The following is a 17,067-nucleotide window of genomic DNA, read 5'->3' as shown; positions in this document are numbered from 1 at the left end:
ACTTTCTAGTCTCTGCATCTGGAAGTTTGTTTTGATTCACTTGGTTGTTGTTTTCATTGTCTCAGGTGTCTGGAAAATTTTAAATATGCTTTTGAAATGGCTCATGGAATTAATGGTGACAGCGAACATGACAGGCAGTTGGTTTAAATTAAAGTGCTATTGATCAACAATCAAGTGATGATCAGTACCATAAATATTTTCCCTTTCTTAAACCCTCGTTCTTCCCCCCCTAAATTCCGAGACCATTTGGTTCCTGCAATTTAAGTCTAAATTCTTAGGTCCATGTGTGAAAGATAAAATGAATGTCAATTGCTATTGGAAAAAATCAGGAATTGAATGAGATTTGCAAGACCTAGTTTCTTAAGCGGAAATTGAGCCCTATTTTGTGGGAAATTAGTTTTGCAGACTTTCTAAAAAAAAAAAAAAATCTAAAACTTTTGTTCAGCAGCTGCTCCACTTTTCCCTGCAGTTTCAGAGTGAGCTGGAACCTGCAGCAGTCTTTAAACGGTAAGATTTCTCCCCCTCCCCCTTTTTTTAAATCTGATGTTTTAAAAAATTCTTCTTAAGTCAGTTTTCTCTGTAACAAAGCTGTTTTAAACGTATGGTGTCCAGAACGTGAGCGTTGCTGCGGCTGTGACCATCCAAAACTTGATATTTCTTCAGGAAAAAAAAGGAAATATACAGTTACCACACCGATGAAGCATTTTGTGCTCTTCATTGTGCTTATCGTTTCAATGTGTGCTCTAATATTAAAGGAAGAGTACAAAGAAAATGCAATGGCTGCACTATTATTTGTTTTGTTAGCTCCCAGTGCTGGGAAAACAGACGCGTTGTCCATAAGGAATATCCTCAGATAGACTCATTAAACAATAACTGAGATATTTACAAAGTATTGTGCTTTGAGTTTTAGATTGTTTTGCGAGATAAATCCCAGTTACGCTAGAATAGTCACGTTATTGATAAAAGCAAAAAACCGCAGAGTCAGTTTTTGTTGAAATAAACAGCTGAGGATGGATGAGTTTTGGTTCAGGTAACTTGTAAATAACGATTAAGCACAGTTCCTTTCATCTCTAATAGGTGCAACTTCCCTTTACGTGCCCAGTGATTGGGCTGAGTTCTCTTCCACAGTGTCAGATGTTAACAACATGTCCTGAAGTTTCTTACCAACCTGTTCCTGTCAATCAGTCTGGAAATGTGGAACAGGGAGTCTTGAAGGGGAAAAAATAGAAATGCAGAGAGGGAGACCGACACAGTTTGAGCCATAAAATATCTAAGCAGTTGAAAAGGGGTTAGAAAAATGATTGTTCCAGATCAAATACAATATGAAAAATGGGTTTTTAATTCTAGACGTTTGAGGGACACTGGTACAATTTCTCTACAATAAAAAGCAAATAAGTGAAGCACAATGAGAGGAAGTGGAAAAAAGGAAGATTAAATTTCCAAAAGAAACAGAAGTCAGAGCCAAATAGCATTTTGGGGGGGGGGGGGGAAAAGAGGAGGAGGATCCAAAAGGTGAAAAGAAGAGAGGGAATAACTGAAAACTCTTTAGTTGTCATACAATTACTCCTGCTGTATTTCAGAATCAATTATGATTACTGGTGACTACATTTTAGTTGGTTCTACCTCTCCTAATAAAAACATGAGTTCTAAAACAAAGCGTTATAATTTTTCAAGTTCTTAATGGAAGCAAACAAGAATGTGCTTGCTCCATATAAAAATATAAAATATTTTCGAGGCCATTATGCTTCACTTTTAAACAATGAAAGCAAACACAAATATATGTAATCAACTTTAACACAAATTAGTAATTGACAACATTTACTGAAATTTACCAGAAGTAAGGCATTACCAGATATGATAAATAATGTATAGATTTATTACAGTCACTCGCACAATCTTCCAGTTTCAGTTAATTAAGAAAAAATAGTTTTAAATCAAGAGAATTCTAATACAAAACTTTTTATTGAAGTAATTTTGCGAAGAAAAATGTGCATGGTCATTGGACTTCGACATTATTGGTTGGATCCATGTTATAGTTTCTATAATACCTAGCTGATCTACATATCTGAGAAAATCATGAGTTAAGTCAGTGCCACCAAATTTGCTCAAAGCTTCTAATGCCAAGGGAAACAAATAGAATGTTTTAGATGTATGAAAACTGCAAACCATCTAGCTCATAAAACAGTTGGACCCAACACCGTTTTAGATGTCATTTATGCTCTTCTAAAGTAGGTTAATGCTTGCATCTGGTTTTTTAATTTTAGTTTGATTTATTGTAAAAAAAAAAATAGAGATGATCTGAAAAATGACCCAAATGAGTAAATGTAAAATTTCTTTTGCATCAACTTCTGAACTGCAGTTCAGTCTCTCATATCCGAGGTTATATCCATTATCTCCCTGAATATTTAGGCTACACTGGTCACTTTTTTAATGATGATAGCTCTGTGGTTAAATGGGAAAGTTTCACATTTGTGTGGGGCTGCAGTCTATTCATACATCTGTATTACAGTAAAATCAGATAAATGGAAACATTATAGGGCCAGATCCTCACTTGGTGTAACTTGTCCTGGCTTCATTAAAGTCAGTAGAGCTATGACAATTTTCACCAGCTGAGGATCTGACCCTTAATGTCTAAATGTAAAGCTTAACAATTATTTGTTTATTTTAGTAATAGATTTCATTGTACCCAAGGGTTATCAAAGTGAAATGACTTTTTATTGTGCTATATATGTTTAATTATCATCAATGTAATTTTTCACAGCAGCTTGGTCAAACCAGGCACCATTATTTTAACATTTCAGCTAATACAGATGTTTCACAACAGATGTTTATTTTCGGGGGAGGGGGTTCTGCCTAACTCCCCCAGAAGCAACATTTATTTGCTTATATTGATCCCTGTCCTGCAACAAAGAGCAACAGATATAATGGATGAAGTAATATTGCCATTGATTAATACATAAAGATGCTGTGTTGCCTATAACTAAATCTTTGCCCATAAAATGAATAATTTGTTGACTTGAGAACCAATGAATCCCTGTGTAGAGTTAATAGGGGATAAAGATCACATTTAGCTTTCATAAATCTAGAATATGCTTTAAAATTTTCATTGTATCTAATTGTAAAAGCAATTTTTGGTAAGAAAATGCCATCTCCATAAACCATAGCACACAACCTGAACGTTGTATTTTTGGGGGAGTAGTATTGGGATGTATTACCATTAATATTTGCATGTGCCATAGTATAATGCTTGTCAGACATAATTTTTTGGGGGGAAAGCAAACAAAAACTCCCTACAGAATATCTATAAAACCATGGAGCATGGATCTGTATTTACTGCTCCAACTCCCAGATAAACTTGAATTTTGTTCTAATTTTCATGATCTCCAAGAATTAAAATTGTTAAGCTATGACAGTACTTTAGTATTTTTCATAAAAGCTGTGCTAAACTGTAAGGCCCTCACTGAAAGTGATTTACAAGTTTGTATTAAATCATTAAAGTTTATTACCAGTACAATCCATTCAGTAAAGCAAAATGTCTTATTTTTTATTTAAAATAAATTTCCTATTTTTTAAAAAAATGTTCATGATATATGAGGCTTCACATCTTCACTTTGAAGTTTGTAATTTCTTTGGTGTTTAAATTGTCACCTTTTGTCACATATAGGATGCTCAAAAACCTCAAAACTAGTTCTTTTAAAAAACAGGGATGGGGAGTTTTATTTTATTTTTATTTTTTTGCTTTTTAAGTGAATAATTTATTGGTGCCAACATTATTGTCTTGTACAATATCCTCTTATTTCCAGATCTATACATTATATTGCAATTTACTGCTTCATTTTCTCTTTAACATCATCTCAGGTCTGTAAATTTTGCATATTTTAGTTTGTATACTACTATACAGCCCTTGTTAATATTTAGACATATATTCAATATGCATGTATAGGCAAGTGAATGATTCATTAAAACAATATTTTTGATAACTGCATAGTTTGACACAATATATACACATTTAATGCTTTTGCTGAAACTATATTTTTGAGGAACTCAAAGTAATTTTGCATATTATGCAGGTTTTTTATTTGTCTGCTTGGGTTTTGGATTTCAGTTTTTACAGCTTTTGAAAAAGACATTTTATTGCAGCCCTCATTTAAAAAAAATTATTGAATCATGGTGGCTAACTCAATGTATTTTGAACACATTGTATGTGAAACAGTACTTATTGCAATGTGCATTTAGTGTATATTTTGTATCATGAGAAATTATCAACAAAAATCTAAATTACAGATGGCTGTTATGATAAATAATCTAAATTACAGATGGCTGTTATGATAAATATTTGTATGTCAAATATTTTGACATAAGATGTATATCTCTTTAATGGATAAAATATGTAGTTTACCCAAGTTACATATATAAGCTTAACTACAGAGGAACATTATCAGTACCTAAAATTTTCTGGTGCTGTTGTTCAGCTGATTTTTTTCAGGCGTTGTGGGACCAAGGACGGGGTACATTTCATAATTTGCTTCTCTCAGTTAGGGGAATTTAGCAGGGCAATGTGTGAGTGACCTTATGCCACTAATCTCATACATTGTTTACAGGCTAAAGACAAGTACTATAGCCCCTGCTTTGTGTCTTCCTGCCCATTCACACTGTTAATTGCAGGAGTTTGAGAAAGGAGAAATACGGACCAAGAATAAATAAGTAAAACACCTAAATGTTACCGGCTATTGGTTAGATTGTGTACTCTTCAAATACAATTATCACTAGCTCCACAGCGGTATTTTATTATTCGTATCACTGTAGCATTTAAGAGCCCTAGTCATGGACCAGTACCCCACTGTGCGAGGTGCTGTACAAGCACAGGACAAAGACTGTTTTTGCCCATAAGAGCTTAGGCTCTGATCCTGCAATCTGCTCTGAATGGGCAGATCCCTGGGGCCTCCTGGAGCTCCACTTATGTCCACTGGAGTTTTTACTAAGTGGAGTCAATTGTGGGACTGGAACCTAATTAATAATCACTACAGGGAATAAAGTCCTAACAAGGGTATGTGTGTTTTTACACATACCTGTCTCATCTATTCCAAACACCAATGTCTCTATGTTAGCAGCAGACATTGGATGGGGGAATCACATTATGAAGGAATAGTTTGTTTAAACATATAGCATATACATTAACTTTTGAAGAAGATGCAGCCTATGCCCAAGTGCGTGCAAGATTCTTATTGCCTTGAGCACTAATTGTTCATCGTCTCATTGGGAGCCAGTAACACGAGCTTAATTACATTAGATTACTATTTTTGAATGTTATTTTTAGATGCTCTAGTAGTGGTTTGCTAAGGTAAAAAGGTAGAGCTGGATGCCATTTCCCTAAGAAATGCATGGCAGAACTTTCTTCTGTTTCTAGGACATCTAGTATGGGGTGTGCAAAAAGAGCTCAATCTACAAATGCCAGAATACTAAATCATCTCTGCATTTTGGAGGTTCTGATTCAGCAAAGCTCTTTAAGCACATGAGGTGTCCCATTGGAACCAAAGAGACTACTACTGTGTTTAAGTTCTGACTTCAGTACTGGGCAAACTGGTTGAAACTATAGTAAAGAACAAAATTGTCAGACACATGGATGAACGTAATTTGTTGGAGAAGAGTCGACATGGTTTTTGTAAAGGGAAATCATGCCCCACCAATCTACTAGAATTCTTTGAGGGGGTTGACAAGCATGTGGACACGAGGGATCCAGTGGATATAGCGTATTTAGATTTTCAGAAAGCCTTTGACAAGGTCCCTCACCAAAGGCTCTTATGCAAAGTAAGCTGTCATGGGATAAGAGGGAAGGTCTTCTCATGGATTGGTAACTGGTTAAAAGATAGGAAACAAAGGGTAGGAATAAATGGTCTGTTTTCAGAATGGAGAGAGGTATATAGTGGTGTCCCCCGGGGTCTGTACTGGAACCAGTACTGTTAAACATATTCATAAATGATCTGGAAAAAGGGGTAAAGAGTGAGGTGGCAAAATTTGCAAAGGATACAAAACTACTCAAGATAGTTAAGTCCCAGGCAGACTGCAAAGATCTACAAAAGGATGTCTCAAAACTGGGTGACTGGGCAACAAAATGGCAGATGAAATTCAGTGTTGATAAATGTAAAGGAATGCGCATTGGAAAACATAATCCCAACTATACATATAAAATGATGGGGTCTAAATTAGCTATTACCACTCAAGAAAGAGATCTTGGAGTCATTGTGGATAGTTCTCTGAAAACATCCACTCCATGTGCAGCGACAGTCAAAAAAGCAAACAGAATGCTGGGAATCATTAAGAAAGAAATAGATAAAAAGATAGAAAATATCATATTGCCTCTGTATAAATCCATGGTATGCCCACATCTTGAACATTGTGTGCAGATGTGGTTGCTCCATCTCAAAAAAGATATATTGGAATTGGAAAAGGTTCAGAAAAGGGCAACAAAAATGATTAGTGGTATGGAACGGCTGCCATATTAGGAGAGATTAATAAGACTGGGACTTTTGAGCTTGGAAAAGAGATGACTAAGGGAGGATATGATTGAGGTCTAAAAAATCATGACTGGTGTGGAAAAAGTAAATAAGGAAGTGTTATTTACTCTTTCTCATAACACAAGAACTAGGGGTCACCAAATGAAATTAATAGGCAACAGTTTTAAAACAAACAAAAGGAAGTATTTTTTCACACAACACACAGTCAACCTGTGGAACTCCTTGCCAGAGGATATTGTGAAGGCCAAGACTATAAAATGGTTCAAAAAAGAACCAGATAAATTAGTGCCCAGGATGGGCAGGGATGGTGTCCCTAGCCTCTGTTTGCCAGAAGCTGGGAATGGGCAACAAGGAATGGATCACTTGATGATTACCTGTTCTGTTCATTTCCTCTGGGGCACCTGGCATTGGCCACAGTCAGAAGACAGGATACTGGGCTAGATGGACCTTTGGTGTGACCCAGTATGGCTGTTCTTATGTTCAAGTTAGGCATGTGCTTTTGTGTCTTGACTTGAGTCCTAAAATTGTTGATCCTTTTGAGGAGTACCTATATCCTCCAGAAATGTATCTTTTAGATTATTCCCACGTGGTCCCTAATAGACTATTGTTCACTCAAAACTTTGAATAGATAGTTATGCATATACTCTACTAGCACCTGAAATGGACACACTATGATATCTGTGTCACTTCTTTTGCTTTCATAGGCAATGCACTTTGACATCCTCAGAGGGAACATCAACAGGCATGACTCTGGTTTATGTAAGCTATTTTGGTTAGGCACTGTTTATTACTATATATATGTACAGTGCCAGCACCAGGGCATAATGATCCTATCTGGGGCCTTTAGGCATAACTGTAATACAAATAACATGTTTCTACACAAATTTCAGATACTTTGGGACTCAAATGCAAAACCCAACACTTAGGGACATTGTCCAGATTTGTGCAATTCCCTCGAGCGCTGTGTGTCCATGGGATCATTCATACATTTTGTTGTTGCACATATATAACAGATTTAATTTTTCATTAATAAGTAATCCGAGGATATTTCAATACAAGCTACTAAAATACAGCAAACTAAAAATATTTTCCATGTATTTAACTGTTTCAAAATTCCATGTGCAAGAGAGAACAACAAAAAGGAATTAACTCATAACATATGCAACTCCTGTTTGTGCAAGATTAGTATATGCCCCTAAATCTAGATTGCAGCATCTGGTGGTGCAGAACATGCCTCTAATGAAAGGAAAAGGCATGAGAAACACCACTGTTTGGGCTATGTTATACTGAATGCTGTGGCATTTGCTTCATGTCACCAAATACTGCAGCTCTTTCTAAAGTAATATAGCACACTGGTCAAATAAATTGCTTTGGGGGCATTTGGGATTTCCCCACCACCAAACTTGTTATAGGCAGCAGGAACTGACTGCAATTTGGTGGTAAATTATTATTTACAGTAAAATCTTGTTTATCTAACCTCTTTTAATTTGAAACAAAAATTTGGATTAAAATGTCCAATAAGAAGAATGCATCCAATTATTCAAACTCCCAGGTGTACAAATAATTTTTGCTGTCACCAAAACTTTTCAGATAAAATTTGCACTATATATTTGCTAATCCTTCATTGGGTTAAGTTCTTTGGATCCTACAGAGTCCTAGAATTACTTATTCTCAAAATTCTACTAAATCTCCATTACCAGCCTACTGTATATTATGAATAAAATCTAAAATAATTCATCCCCCAAATGTCTTCTATTATAAAATGTCTTAAACTTGACCCTGCAAAGTGCTGAGCCCTTTCTACTCACATTCACTTCACAGGAGACCCTCAGCCCTTTACAGGGTCAGCCCCATAGTTAAAGTGTAATAGAAATTAAAAAAAAATCAATTAAACATAATTACTATTTCAGAGTGATTTGAAGAGACACACTGAAAACTGCATTTTAACATAAAAATGTTAATAAAAAGTCCAGCAGCTAAGCTGATTTATTAATACATTAAAAAAGTGATCCTGAATTTCCTGCACACCTCAAAATCCCAGTGACGTCTTATTGCTGATATCAGATTTGTGGACGTGCAAAGGTTTGCAGGATCAAACCTCTAATTTTGGCATTTTCTTTAAATTTATCTTTATAAATCAACTCAAATCTATGAGCCTATAGAGCAAAGCATTATGGAAAGGGAGTATCCATGTATGCTACTGATTTCTATTTATAGAAAATGCAAATGCCTAATTAATCTTTGAAAATCACATTGTTAAATTGTATATATAAAATCACACACACACACATGTTCACACATGCAAAAAATATGCCAGCATCTCACTCTCTTCAAAACCTATTGTATGATTAAAACAAACTATGTTGGGTCTATTCTCTTCTTAATAGTAATGAGAGTTGTTACATAGGCACACTGTGCAGAAGAAAACAAACCCTCTGAAATTAAAACTGTTACTCTGTACCTTTATGTACCCATATGTACTCACTTACTCTGCGAAGCATTATCCAAAGTATCTAATGTAACATATCCTGTAAAACTGTACACTTGTCCCTAGCATAGCATTGAACTGTCGAAGATAAAAGATTATAGATAAGGTGCAACAAACTCCCAACATTCCAAACTGTAACAAAGAAGTCCAAAACTTTTGACATTTTAACCTGCTAAATGTGAAGTTTTGCACTTGTTTTCGGGGGTTTATATCTAGCCTTCTCTTATGCATGTAGAGTTCTTCATTGTATATGACACACTGCGGCTATGGTAACAAGATTCTTTTTTTAAAATATACCTTGATGATGAGAGTATTTGGCTCTAAAAATAAAGTCATACATCTCATTTCTGATATGTCAGGCATGGCATGGATCCAGAGGTGAGTGCAATAAATTTACCCTGTACAATCTGTAGTCAACCCAACCTTTCCAAACTAGGTCCCATAAATATGAACATGCATTGTTTGTTTGTTTTATATTTTTTAAAAAGTTTCCTTTATTGGTATTCATAATACTTTGTACCAAATGTAAGGAAATAGCCATATCACATTAAACTCAGGGATATGCTTTCACAGTCATTTATTGTGTAAAGCTAGTAAACATTTCCTGGCAAACAATTTAGAGTCCATAAATTCCACCCTAACACTACTTCCGTAGCTAGATGCAATGCACCATACACGAGGGTATTAGCTCAGTCTCTCTCATCCGGAATGGGTGGATTAGAATTGAAAAGTCCTCATCCCCCATTATAGCACCACGTATCTTGAAAGTCTATCCTCTCTTAGAGCAATATACTTCTCTCAGATCTGTTTGGTGGATCACAACTCAAATTCTGCTGTCCCTGGCTATTTAATCTAGCAACATTTCTGAAGTGTCTACCAAGAGAGCATGATGTGCCAATATCTCTTTGGTATCAAAGGGAGTTCCACACACATACAGAAGGGAGAATAGAATATCAGAAACAAGGTCTACCATGCAAGGCAGATTTGTGGGGGAAATTTTACTTTTATGTTAAGGGTGGGGAAGAAAGGAAAAGGTAAAATTTCAACTTTAGAGGAACTAACTCTATTCATGATTCCCAGGTTTCCTATATAACCAGTTAACCATTGTTATTAAACCAGCTCAGCAACATCTTCAAAGGTATTGAGTCTGTTACTATTTCCAGTAATTTTTCTCTAGTTCTCTTGTTTAGGTGTTTATAGAATGAGGGATTATTAAGGGAACAGTTGACCTATAAAGATTATTGGAGAGTTGAATTTTCTCTCTAGTTCTCGCAATGTGTGTATGTTGATGGATATTGGGGGGGGGAAATCTTAGACTAAATAAAAATCATATAAACTATATGAGTTTGAAGAATTCTCATCAAATGGCCACATTCAGAAGGAAGGGAGGGATAGCTCAGTGGTTTGAGCATTGGCCTGATAAACCCAGGGTTGTGAGTTCAGTCCTTGAGGGGGCCACTTAGGGATCTGGGGCAAAATCAGTACTTGGTCCTGCTAGTGAAGGCAGGGGGCTGGACTCAATGACCTTTAAGGTCCCTTCCAGCTCTAGGAGATAGGCTATCTCCATTAATTAGAACACAAATAGCTTCCATGAAAGGGTTAGTATATCATATGGTGAGCTAGTAGTATCCCCATTACAGGTACTGTAAATATTAATATTATTCACATTACAGCAACATTTTCCAGACATTCTGATTGAAAACAAAGGGTTAGCAAAAAGCGTGGATTGTTGCCAAGGTTTCAAAGAGTGACTTGAAAGGGTTCAGTCACCATTAGCTTTACCGTTTTCAGAGATTTGGGGTTTTTAACTTGTTTGTTTCCACCATTCCCTAAGAATGCCCTGTCCTAGAAGCTATCTTCTGGTGCAGGATCTTTACTTTTTTTCTGGTTAGATACTGCAGCTTTGGTGAGAATTATCAAAATATTTTTTTTCGGAAACACTAGATCTCTTTTCTTGGCTTGCATGAGCAGGGAGAGGCTCGAAAAAAGGATTTTATTCTCCTGATACTGAATATCTTGCTTTTTCCTTGCTGCTTTTAGAAATCTGTCGCCCCTCTTATATCAGACATGGCTTCTATAAATGTGCACTAGCTTTGTTCACTGCTCTCCATATAGACATTCCACAGCCTCTTTCCATAAATAAACAAAGCTCCTTTTTTTTTTTTAGGTTGATTATTAGATGATCAGCAAGGGTTCTAGTAACAAAAGCAACTATGTCCACCTTTCAGTGCTAGGAGATGATCAGGTTAGTTTTTAGGATTGCATCTGATTTTTCTCTCCAAATTCTCCATTGTCATAGTGCTTATCAACACACATCACAAGAGATCTTCATCTCGTATACCTAGAGACGCCACTCCACAACCTCATTCTGCACCGCTCCTGCATCTGTCAGCCATTGAACCTGGCCAAGAGTCTTTCTATATTATTCTCAAGAGAGGTAATTTGTGGCCTGCGATTTGTTCTACTTAATGTGCAGTGATAAAGGCCTAGAGCCAGAAAAAGACTTAAGCACATTTTTAACTGATGTGCTTCAGTCCTCTGGGTCCTAGTCAGCTTCCCTTCAGTTTGCTCATGAGGAAAGAAAGAACTAAGATTTACACCTAAATTGTTCAGCACAGATCCAATATGTCTCAGTCAATGTCTCAAGGACCGTCTTCACTGGTGAGAGGGTATTTTACTATCCATGGCCCTGAACCACAAAGGGACTTAGGCATGGTAGTGCTAAATTTTAGGCCCCTAGAAAATCATTGGAACAATATTGGAATCCACAAATCCTGAATTAGGCACCTAGGTTCCCTATACAATGGAGAGAGATAGATGCCTGTGAATAGGCTCCACAAAAGACAGCATGCTAGGTGGCTGCCTGCCTATGCTAACCAATGGCAGATAACAAGAGGGATGGGTCCTAAGCCCTGCCCCTCTCATGGAGTTAGGCACCTCTTTCCTGGAGTCAGGCAGCTTAGACGCTTAAGCCGTTTCTTGCAATAATGTGTTATGTGCCTGCCTCATCTCATCTCACATCACAAAAAATGGGGGGTGGGCTGGTGGTGGTGCCTACCTTATAAGGGTTAAGATCAGTGGCTAGAGCACTTGGATAGGGGAGACCTGGGTTCAGTTCCCGACGCTGCCTGATAGGAGACCTCTGTTCAAATCCCTTCTTCCCATCTCTCAGGAGATATTGGGATATTCTGATATGGGTTTCCCTCAGTCTTTCTTGTTTAAGCTGTTTCACTCTGTATAAATACTTAATTAAATCATTGAGCAAGAGAGAGAATGATTCTACAGCATGGGAGTTAGGGCCCACACCTGGGAGGTAGGAGACCACTGTTCAAATCTTTTCTCCCCATCATGCAGTCTCCTACCTCCCAGATTGCACAGGCTATTAACACTACCTCACACCTGCACACTAACCTAACAACCCAAATGAGACCAAAGCATTCCCATCTACAGGAGACTAGCCTATTATGTGCCACAGGCACAGAAGAGGAGGGACCGAGGTGTACCAGTGCCCCAGGTCCCTGCAATGGCAGGGAATTGATTAAGTGGGATACACCCAGATAATCCTGGCAAGTGACTCAAACCCACACCCTATAAAGGAAAGCAAAAAACCCTCCCAAGATTACTGCCAATCTGACCTGGGGGGAAAAGTCCTGCCTGACTCCACATAGGGCGATCAGTTAGACACTAAACATGTTGGCAAGAACTAGACAGCCAAGAGAATACTCAATGCCACTTCAGAGCTGTGGCCCACTCCACCCCCAATGTCCCATCTCCAACCGTGGTCATCTCCTGATGCGTCAGAGGAAAGAGATATAAAACCCTCCCTGAATACATTGGGTGAAAAAAATCCCTCCTGGTGCCTGGCTGAAACTCTGACGCATGAGCTTTAGGAACACAGGATGTAGGCCAGAAATGAGTCCCATGGCTGCTGAGCCCTCCCATCACAAACAACCGTTATACAATTGCACTCCAAATTTTTTCCAGCTCTCTCTCAAAACTAATTAAGTTGTTTACCCCCACAGCTCCCACTGGGAGGTTATTCCAGAACCTCACCCCTCAGATGATTAGAAACCTTCTAATTTCCAGCCTGTATTTGTTCATGGCCAGTTGAAATTCATTTGTTCTTGGGTCAACATTATTCTTTAGCTTAAATAACTCTTCACCATCCCTGGTATTCATCCCCCGAATGTATTTATAGAGAGCAATCATATCCCCTCTCAGCTAGGCTAAACAGACCAAGCTCTTCCAGTCTCCTCTCATAAGACCCTCCATTCCCCATATCATCCCAGAGAGGCACCAGTGCACATGCCCAGAGGCAGCAAGTTAGGCGCTTTGGGAACCTTTACCGTCAAAATTTGAACACTGAGTGAGTTTAGGCACCTACAGGGTTACGTGGTAGCTTAGTGGGGGTTTTGTGGATCACAGTGGTTCCTAAAACTGGAATATAGGCACCTAAATTTCAGATTTAGGTGCTTAAATCCCTCTGGATGTGGGCCCGTGTCCATTCAATCCTGGGTTTCTCAGTGTTCTAGTAGTATGAATGTTCTCTGTAAGTGTTTTTGCTGTTTACATTTAGGCATCATTATGCTGATTTTTCCATCTCTCTTTTAGTTTGAGTAATCCCAGGACCGGATAAGAAATGCAACCTATGTGTTTCATGCACGTTAAATGGTAGGAAACGTGTCTGCTTACAAAATGCAACTAGTTCCTGTCCACTCAGGCTCCCTCTCACTTTATCATTTCAAAGCAAAATATATTGTTAATTCATTAATGTTGATTGGAGTGTCCCAACATGTCTTTACTCCCTTTCAAAAGTGTCACGCATACCTATGCCTTTATACACAATTGATTATTATTAAAAAAATAATAAGGTACTTGGCATAGGATCTGTATAAGTGGGCAATATACCATACACTGGCAGATTAACACCTGTATTCTTATTAATTTATTTTATTGTTAGAGATTTAATATTTATTATTTGTAGTATTTCAGTCAAATTGAAATTGTGCTATATGTGTGTACAGTAAGACAGTTCCCACCACAATGAGCTTTCAGTCAAAATATATTTTTACCCTCTGTCCTGTAAAGTCCTTTCTCTTTCATTATGCATTTTATATTGTGACTGTATATAAAGATGATAAACATACTCACGTACCCCAAAACGTTCAATTCAGATTATATTAAGAATAGGGCTGTCGATTAATCGCAGTTAACTCAAGCGATTAACTGAAAAAAATTAATAGTGATTAAAAATTTAATCGCAATTAATCACAGTTTTAATCACAATGTTAAACAATATAATACCAATTGAAATTTAGTAAATATTTTGAATGTATTTCTACATTTTCTAATATATTGTTTCAATTACAACACAGAATACAAAGTGTACAGTGCTCACTTTATATTATTATTTTTATTACAAATATTTGCACTGTAAAAATGATAAACAAAAGAAATCGTATTTTTCAATTCACCTCATACAAGTACCGTAATGCAATCTCTTTATTGTGAAAATGCAACTTACAAATGTAGATTTACATTGTTTTGTTTTTGAGTGTAGTTATGTAACAAAAAATATTTAGAGCCAACAAGTCCACTAAGTCCTACTTCTTATTCAGCCAATCGCTCAGACAAACAAGTTTAACATTTGCAGAAGATAATGCTGCCTGCTTCTTATTTACAACGTCACCTGAAAGTGAGAACAGGCATTCGCATGGCACTTTTGTAGCAGGCACTGCAAGGTATTTATGTGCCAGATATGCTAATCATTCGTATGCCCCTTCATACTTCGGTCACAATTCCAGAGGACATGCTTCCATGCTGATGACGCTCGTTAAAAAAACTAACGCGTTAATTAAATTTTGACTGAACTCCTTGGTGGAGAATTGTATGTCCCCTGCTCTATTTTACCCACATTCTGCCATGTATTTCATATTATACCAGTCTCGGATGATGACCCAGCACATGTTTTTCATTTTAAGAACACTTTCACTGCAGATTTGACAAAACACAAAGAAGGTACCAATGTGAGATTTCTAAAGATAGCTACAGCACTCGTCCCAAGGTTTAAGAATCTGAAATGTCTTCCAAAATCTGAGAGGAATGAGGTGTGGAGCATGCTTTCAGAAGTCTTAAAAAAGCAACACTCTGATGCGGAAACTACAGAACCCGAACCACCGGAAAAGAAAACCAAACTTCTACTGGTGGCATGTGACTCAGATGATGAAAGTGAACATGCATTGGTCTGCACTGCTTTGGATCATTATCGAGCAGACCCCATCATGAGCATGGATGTGTGTCCTCTGGAATGGTGGTTGACGCATGAAGGGACATATGACTCCTTAGCGCATCTGTCACGTAAATATATTGCAACACCGGCTACAAGAGTGCCATGTGAATGTCTGTTCTCACGTTCAGGTGACATTGTAAACAAGAAGCAGGCAACATTATCTCCTGCAAATGTAAACAAACTTGTTTGTCTAAGTGACTGGCTGAACAAGAAGTAGGACTGAATGGACTTGTAGGCTGTAAAGTTTTACATTTTTATTTTTGAATGCAGTTATTTTTTGTACATACTTCTACATTTGTAAGTTTAACTTTCATGATAAAGAAATTGCATTACAGTACTTGTATGAGTTGAATTGAAAAATACTATTTTGTTTTTTACAGCACAAATATTTGTAATAAAACAAATGTGAGCACTGTACACTTTGTGTTCTGTGTTGTAATTGAAATCAATATATTTGAAAAGGTATAAAACATCCAAAAATATTTAAATGGTATTCTATTATTAACAGTGCGATTAATTGCGATTAATTTTTTTAATCATGTGATTAATCATGATTATTTTTTTTAATTGCTTGACAATCCTAATTAGGAATGATTTGGTATGCAAATAAAAATATTTGTTCAATATTTTTCTGTTTCAAACCATATTTAGGGATTATTTTCGGTCAAGTATTGTAACAAAAGTTGATAGAAAAATAATACACTAAGTGAAATACCTCTGTTCAAGTCAGTTTTTTCAGTTGTTCACTATCTCTCCAAAGACATGATTAAATGCAGGGGGAGAAAACTTGGAGTCATGGCCCAGGAACTGAATTTTGTAATGAGTCTGGTGTGGAGTAAAGTCACTATATTGGACTAGCCTTTGTCAAAGAAGCTGCTGGATGGCTGAAGATTTGAACATACTTGAGGTCAAATCCTGGCTCTAATGATTTTACTGGGAGTTTTGCTGTGAAATATTTTACTACTGTAAATGCAAATGCATTAATGTATTACAGTAAATCTGAATACTGTTTATATATTTCATATTCTCATGCTGTACACATGATTCCAAGGATCTATACATTTTACTTTCAAGGTCAATAGGAAGACGTACTTGCGTGTCTAGGGCCTAATCTAGCTCCTATTAAAATCAAGAGAAAGATGCCAGGGCTGATCCTGAGCTGATGTAAATTGTCCAAGCTTCACTGACTTAAAACCAACAAAAAATGTGAGGATGAAAGGGGGAACAAATGAGAGTAAAAAAAGGGCAGAAGAGCACCAGAAAATAAAGACAGATTTTGTTCTCAGTTACACTGTTCATAAACCCAGAGTAACTCCTATAGAATCAGTGGAATTAAACTTGTGAATAGTTGATATGACAGTAGAATGAAACCCAACAAATAACTGAGAATAATTTGACTTGTAGAGGAAGTCTCACTTCTAGTCCTACAGTCCTCCACAAATAGATATTTCATTACAAAAATTCTAAATACTATGGCTACCACATCAGCTGCTAAGGATCACTAGAAATTTATCATATGGTAATACAGCACTCTGAGCTAAGCAAAGCACATGAATCTAACTATGGTACAAGCTAGGTAGTTTCACTACAACACTAAGGCACCTTTGCGTCAATATTGTTGAAAGACAGAGAAGAGAGAGAAGGAAACTCTGCATCTTAAATATAGGGTCTTTAATGCTGACATATATCAAAATGCTGTGAATACTTCTGGAACCCTTCTGTAAAAATGTCTCTAACTCTAGGGACTCATTGTATAAGTTAGTTATGCACCATTT

The 17,067-nt window shown here is 36.9% G+C and overlaps 1 long non-coding RNA gene across 1 annotated transcript; it reads left to right on the top strand.

The window, feature by feature from the left end:
- The first annotated feature begins 56 nt into the window (after positions 1-56).
- Positions 57-13,731, top strand: LOC112112953. Its single transcript, XR_003899783.1, has 3 exons — positions 57-507; positions 11,303-11,440; positions 13,615-13,731. It is a non-coding gene; the product is annotated as an uncharacterized LOC112112953 (long non-coding RNA).
- Positions 13,732-17,067: the final 3,336 nt, after the last annotated feature.

The sequence above is a fragment of the Terrapene carolina genome, unplaced genomic scaffold (genome assembly GCF_002925995.2).
Source record: "Terrapene carolina triunguis isolate 2854851 unplaced genomic scaffold, T_m_triunguis-2.0 Scaffold84, whole genome shotgun sequence".
Classification (NCBI taxonomy): Eukaryota; Metazoa; Chordata; order Testudines; family Emydidae; genus Terrapene; species Terrapene triunguis.
The sequence above is the reverse complement of the archived record's forward strand: the minus strand, read 5'-3'. Positions and strand labels throughout refer to the sequence as shown.